Raw genomic sequence first — 7597 nt, forward strand, 5'->3', positions numbered from 1 at the left:
TCACCTGAAAAGCAGGTCTGGCCTCACCTCCTGCTGGGGATACTACTTGCTGCCCTCTGCCATCTCTTCCTTAGCTTTGCTCCAGGTTCTCTACCTGAAAAGTGAGTCTATCCCCGCCCCTTATATCCTGCCAGGGACCCTGTTGGAGGCTTGCTTTCCCATATGTGCAACTGAAAGAAAGAAAACTAAATTCAAGACTTCAAATCCCTAGCCAAAAAGTTTATTCAAGGTCCATGACTCATGTGGCTTACTAGTTAGGAGGGCTTTTTGGGCTTAGAGCAAAGAACAAAGGCTGTAAAGTCATCCCAGGAACCTACTAGCCATAAAGATAGGGAAGACATACAAGAATGTCTGGACTGGCCCGGCGCCTCCCTATCTCCCGCCCTTCTGACCTAAGTTAGATGTTAACCAGATGCTCTGCTGTTACCTCCATCTGCATGACAGTCTGCTGATGTTTAAATGGACCAATCATGTGAAACTGTGCCAATTCCTCCCCCAGCCCCAGACCATTTTCTATAAACGCCCCCAGCTTTCAAGCCACATGGTCGAATCCACTGTCTCCTTCGTGAGATATGTTTCAACCCTGAGCTCCACCATTAAACTACCTCGTGTATTTACATCAATACAGTCTGTTCGTAATTCTTTGGGTGCACATCAAATTGGGAATTTAGTGGGGATTTCACCACTAGGTTCTTTCACAACCACCTGCACACTCTCTTGCATGAAGGGCTTGGCTGTCCACTTTCCCCATACAAGGGAGGGAGCCTCTTCCTCCTCCTCCTCCTCCTCCTCCTCCTCCTCCTCCTCCTTCTTCTTCTTCTTCTTCTTCTTCTTCTTCTTCTTCTTCTTCTTCTTCTTCTTTCTCCCCCCGCCTCTCTCTCCCTCTCTCCCTCCCCCTCCCCCTCCCCCTCCCCCTCTCTCTCTTTCTGACCAGGCTCAATCAGCCCCACTCAGTCTGTGGGAATCAGAGTTCCAGCAAGTATGCATGGAGTCAGCAAGAATTGACAGACAGACACAGATATGAGTATGCTGGATCTGAATGTATTTTGTCCAAATGAACACCAGACTTTTAATACAGAAGAAAAACAAGAAAATCCAGGCGAACACATCCACCAAGTTACATAGACATAAAACAAAAAGAATACATACATAAAATGATGGTGGGAGTCAGGCCGTGTTTACCACTTAATTAAAAAGATCAACTAAACACGGGAGCCAGGTGAATGCTCTGATACAATGCAAGTCTATTGTTAAACCCACCACCAGGGGTTCTTAGTAAATACCTGACTATGCTATTCTTCTGGGCCTAGTGAATAAACCAGCACCAAACCCACCTATTTCCTAGGCCATTATACATTTCTGTGTTTGGGTGTGACTCAGTTATTGTCCTAAGTAATTACTATGCAGACTAGCCCTGAGCTTTTCTAGCTCTGTTCTTTGTAATTCCTAATTAGTTTCACTGTTTCTACTAGAAGTGAATTTGAATGTTACTGAATAGGTAACATTCTTACTGAATTCCAAGTTCAGGGTCAGCTTCAAGGGTTTTCTAGGAACCTTTGGAACACTGGTGGAGGCTTATCTATATGTCAAAAATAAATCATTAAAGGCACTTATAATAAAACAATATTAGCCCGGCATGGTGGCACACACCTTTAATCCCAGCACTCTGGAGGCAGAGGCAGGCAGATTTCTGAGTTTGAGGCCAGCCTGGTCTACAAAGTGAGTTCCAGGACACCCAGGGCTATACAGAGAAACCTTGTCTCAAAAAAACAAAACAAAACAAAACAAAACAAAACAAAACAAAACAAAACAACAATATTGAAAGAGAATACATGGATCCAAACAGCAGACTAACGTGGGGACAGGGTTTGAGTATACGGCTATAGGAATACCAAGGTTCCAGGAGGCTTTTTCCATGAAACTCTGCCTCAAGACTGCTTCCAGGTTTCTAAACCTGTAATTCGAGTCACTACTGGAGTGGATGTAGCATTCTCCCCCTTTCTTTTATTATTTTTCAGCCAAAGTTCCAGAATGTCCCACTTCGTCATAGCTACAGATCTCAGAAGAACTCTAAAGCTGAGTGGAAACACAACGATTACTAGTAAATTAATGCCAATAATAATAGCAAGTAGGATTATATATTGAACCCAATCCAAGGGATTCAATGCACTTAGGTTATTTTTAAATCTCTGGCCAATTCATCAATGTTCCAAGTATCCAAATGGCTTCTGCAAATATCTGAAATTTCTGCCTTTCTAGGATTAATATTTGCTATATCCTGTCCTATTGCTAAGACTACTTCTTCTAAAGCACTAACCTTTGCCTCCAATTTTTATCTATAATATGCAGCTCTGACAAAGCTATGGAAATATTCCTATGCATATCATTAACAAAATGAGCGGTATGCACCTGCTGAAGTAAAGCTGTGGTAGATAATGCAAAAGAAGTTAAAATTGCAAGTAAAGCAGTAATTCCTGAAATCAGAGCTGCAACAAATCTCTTTGGTTTTATAAGCTCATTTAACCTTTTCAAAGTTTGCATTCCCAAATTCTCAAACCAAGGATCATTTCCTAACTCTATAGGCAGCAAAACATAAGCAGGTCTTTTTAACAAAATCATAACAGCAGATTCCTTATCTAAATTAGGATCTACACAATTAATTAATTGACAAGAATTACAATGAATATTAAAAGACTTACCAAGATTGGTAATCTTAACTCTGTCAAAATTATCTAGCAATAAGCTTTCACAGCTATAGGGGTGTTGGCCTAAATGGCCAAAAACAGTGTCTCTGACAAAAGCATTTTGTTCATGCCCTGTACAGCTTCTAAAGCCACCACCATGTTTTTCTTGTTGCTGTAGCTTGTGGCAGAGATAGGGAGAGTTTCTTTATTTTGCTTGCCAAGTGTCTGCTTTCCCTGCTTCCTCCTTCTCTGTGCACTCAATACAGCTTTCCTGTCACCACTGTCAGGGCACTCAGAAACTCACAGGTAAGCCTGTCACAGGAATCATTCTGGAAGCTAGCATGCTCCTGCAGCATTCTGTGGAAAAAACACAAACATGCCCCCTCTTCCCCATATTAAGTATCTGAATAGGCTCATGTCATGTGCCAGTATGTGGATCCTCTCATTTCACCTAGATATAAGTATGCCTAGTTTTAAGATACTATAAGGCATTCATTCATCAAGGACTTTTTTGGCATCTAAATTTTAGCATTGCAATAGGATGCTAAAACTTTACTTGTAGATGAAGAAACAGTAAATTGTTTTTGTCAAAGAATTGCTATGTGCAAATTGAGTATCAATAACTAGAATAAGCAGCTAATATTTGATTACCATTGATTACAATTGATACCAATTGGTCACAGAACTTTCCTCTACTTTCTGCAAAGCCTTTTTGTTTCTCACCAGTTAATTTGAATCTCACTTGATAGCCCATAACAAAGGCTTAAGTTTTCCTGTGTTGAGTTTAAGGTGAGATCTTAGCCAATTAACTTCTCCTTGGAAGCTTTTGAAAATAATTTGAACTAAGCAAATCATCATTTCTTTCTTAAATTTTCTGTACCACAATTTTTCTAGGATAACTAAGACCCTAAATATTAAAATGATATTGCCTCTGAATATCTTTTATGAAGAAACAGCTACTCCCTAAAACTTTAAAGTTCATTATGTGAAAGCAAAGATTTGAAGTAGATTTCCCTTCAGAGGCATTTGCTAATAAACTACTTTCCTTTTTTTTTTTTAATGGAAAAAAAATTATGAGGCAGGGAAAGAAGCTAATGGAGTCTCATTTGAAAACAAATCATATCTGAATCAATCAATCCGAAAACAATACCACAACTCAAAATGTTCCATGTAGGGAATAAACAATATAGGTCTGTAAAACTTTTAAAGATATATATACATATATCTTTAATTTTTTTCATAATTGAAGTTCTTTATATTTACAAAAATGAAATCAAGAAATACTGAAAACAGCAAGATTCTTTTCCTTTTAATGACCAATCCCTGTAACGTGAATAGAAATTTACTCTAAGCTTCTTTTGGTAGAAATGCATTCCTAAATTAAAGTTATGATTGGATTAATGATATATCTGTAAGGTAAGCTTTCTATGCATTTTCCAAATCATGTGACTAAAAAGCAGTTTTAATCATTTCCATATCTGCATAAATTGTTCCGCTATCCTGAAGAACATTNCTTGGTACCCTGCAGAGGACCTGGATACATGAAGCAAAATCTGCTCCTACTGAAGACCAGGCACNCAGCATTTAGTTCATCATTTTAACTTCCTCATGGAAATCTGTATGAACATACCCCTTTCACATGTCAGTATGTTATCAGAGACACAAGCATTTTCAGCAAGAGAGCAAGGCATGAGTCCTGTCATGGAAAAACAAAAAACAAAAAACAAAACCAATCAGACTGCATTCTGCTGTGATGTGGAAATAGCAAATGCAAGTGAGACAAAAACAGTCAAAAGTCAAATAATTCATAGAACAGAAGCCATTGGTATCTGCACCAGTGCTCGCCTGTCTGACAATCTCTGCTTCTGAAGTAGACTTGGCAACCACAGTGATTTAGCAGTAAGCCATCTCAACAGTCAGCAGCCAGCACAGCTGGACCACGCCTCAAAGAGCAGTGCCATGGGAGAAAGGTGAACTTCACGGCTCATCACAACCATTTCCAAAATCTAAATCTTACTATCTTCTTATAAATTAAGTGAATTGCATTGTGTTCCATAGTGCGATGACAAAAAATTAAAAAAAAAAAACAAAAACAAACCTAAAACCCTCATGCCTAAATTTAGAATATTATATTGTATAGCAATCCAAAACATTCAAAATAAATGAAATAGTTTAACTTATTCAAAAGGCATAGAAGCATTTCAGAGCATAATGAAATCCGATTATGTGATGTGTGATGCACGAGTGTGGAGTCTAACATTTGATCTCATTACAATATTTTTTTAAATAAAAGTTCACTGCAGGATACTGTATAAACATGGGTAAGATAACCACAGACCTGTTCTGTAGAACCTTTGTGAGCGTCTGAAACACAAGACATATTTCAGGGAGTCCCCAGATTATCCTTTTTTTTTTCATGTGTTGGTTATTTTGACATTTCTTATATCAGGTATTCTACTCACACCAACAGTACATGTAGTTTGCCAAGAAAATTAAATTCCCCCAAGCAAACACCATTTCAGATGCGGTACACTCAGATAAATAACTCTCATTTGAAGTGCTACCAGCACAGTCTTTGCAACTAGCCCAAAGCATATACTTAAGAAGTTTTTATAAATTGTTGTGGTGTTCATTATTATATTTAATTCTTATGCCAAACTGTTTTCTGATGAAGACAGCATTGTGCTTTATGCAAGAATGGAAACCTCAAAATAATCACCATCAAGCTGCTATGACTTATGGGAAGACAGACTAAGATGGTCCACAGGTGTAAGATGAAATCCACAGTGTCGGAATTATAAATGCTTAGAGTGGCCCAGACTAGAAGACAAGCCCAAATCACCAGTAGAAGAATGGAGTACGATATGGTCCAAGATGTATCCTTAAAAGTTTTGTCTCAACCCTCAGTTTGAACTATGAGGATTGATCTTCAGTTCAGTCCAGCCAGCAGAAATTGACTGTGCATTTTCCGTTGTATTTATTGTACAGACTATGTACATTCTAGAAGGTTCCTTTAGTGCTACATTGTTGTACTTTTTGTCCCAGCAATTTGAGGGTGTGCAAATTCCACAAAGTCATCAATAAGGACAGGCCATGCTCCTTCTTCATCATAATTGGACATGTCATCTGCAATCATTGAACTGAAGTCTAACAGAAGATTCCACGTGTCTTTTGGTATTGATCGTTTATGATGCTCCAACAAAAATTTATTCCATAAGTCTAAGAATTTAAATCTTCCATTAAGCACTAAGTTCCAGTAAGCAATGGCCATTTCTAGATCCTAACTCTGTCATGCCATCCATGAACTCCTGTTTGGAGAACTCGCACTGTGTGGCTGCCCTGAACTTCCATGCAATGATCAACACACTGATGCTGGCTGGATCGAGGGCCAGATCATCACAGAACTGCTTTATACCATCTATTCCAATTTTATTTTCATCCTGAGGGTCTTTGTATCTAGTGTACAGTTGCTCTAACTTCTTCCTGTCCAAAAATCCTTTTACACTCTCCCGTATATAAAGTTCTGGATTTTGAAAAAAATTATCTGTTGCAACATCTAACTTCCAGTCATTTTGAGAAAGACAACTTATTGCAGTTTTCTCACTAGATTGTGTGAAGATCATAAACTGACGAACTTTATCCTTCTGCGATGATTTCAACTTGTTCATGTTGGTGTCCTCCGGACCTCTCACTACTTTCCATTTAAGAAACCATATAAATTGAAAGATTCAAACTCTTAGCTTCTTGTATTGAAGCAGAGATAATACAATTTTTTCTTACATAATGTAAAGCTATTAGGCATACCTAGAGGCAACATTTCTCAGTGATTACTAGCTCACTAGAAGCAAACCTTTTACAATTATCAAGATGCAAAGGAAAAAAAAAACTTTCAAATCTATAATAATTTTATATGAAGTAGGCAAGCCAGCTTGTAATGCCTTTATATATAAGCTCTATAGCCTGATTGACCTTTTATAAATCTTGAATTTAAACTTTATTATGAACAACACCTGGGTAGATCTGAAACAAAGTCATATAGCTAAATAGAAATTCCCCTGAAGGCAGGGAGATTTAAGGAATTTCAAGAACTTCCGTAGGCATGGTTTGCAAAATAAAAGCCACACAAGCTTCCCTGAGGCTGCTCTGAGCTTTGCATTAACTCTCTCTCTTTCCCTCCCTCCCACTTCTGCCCTGGACCTATAAAGTAAAGCCTAGTGGTGCCACAAGAATAGCATGCACATTTCTGGGATACAGAGTACACTACTTCTGGCACTTCCTTTTCCCTGACCACCACTGACTCTGACAGCCTTGAGCACTGAGCCTCAACTTCTGGCTGCTGGGAGAAAGGCTTGCCCCAGCTCAGCTGAAGTAAACAAGCTGGCCAGTGATAGCCCTACATGCATCCAGGTGCATGGGTCTTGAGCTGCTCTGCAGGCCCAGCCCCAACCCTTGACACTGCCCCTGCCACTGCAGTTCAGAAGCAGGAAGCTCACACACCATTACTGTTGCTCCTATTGATATAGCCCTCAATCCTGTCAGAAGTTTGCTAATTATGAAGTTTATGACAGGCAGGATTCCTGAAGCCTTTAACAGATAACCCAGGAGATCTCAGAGGACACAGCTGCAAGATACTGCCTGGATTGTGATATGATAAACACTAAAAATGCAGTAGACAGCTCTGTATACCATGAGTCAAATGACTTGGGTAAATCATGGTAAGTAATTTCTCATGTCACACATCTCCATTCCACAGAGACTGGCCACTCAACTTGTCATGGAGACCATGGAGACCAGAGAAACTGTTGGCTAGTGGACTCCATCATTTCTTAAAATAATATATACCTGATAGATTTTTGTTTATTTCTCAGACTTCTGACTATATTGAAAGTTAAGGGAACAGCTAGAAAAAAGTT

General features: G+C 38.9%; 1 pseudogene; it reads right to left on the reverse strand.

Annotated features, from left to right (window-relative positions):
* Positions 1-5637: 5637 nt before the first annotated feature.
* Positions 5638-6365, reverse strand: LOC110287085 (annotated as a pseudogene).
* Between the last annotated feature and the right edge of the window lie 1232 nt (positions 6366-7597).

Source organism: Mus caroli, chromosome X, assembly GCF_900094665.2.
Source record: "Mus caroli chromosome X, CAROLI_EIJ_v1.1, whole genome shotgun sequence".
Classification (NCBI taxonomy): Eukaryota; Metazoa; Chordata; class Mammalia; order Rodentia; family Muridae; genus Mus; species Mus caroli.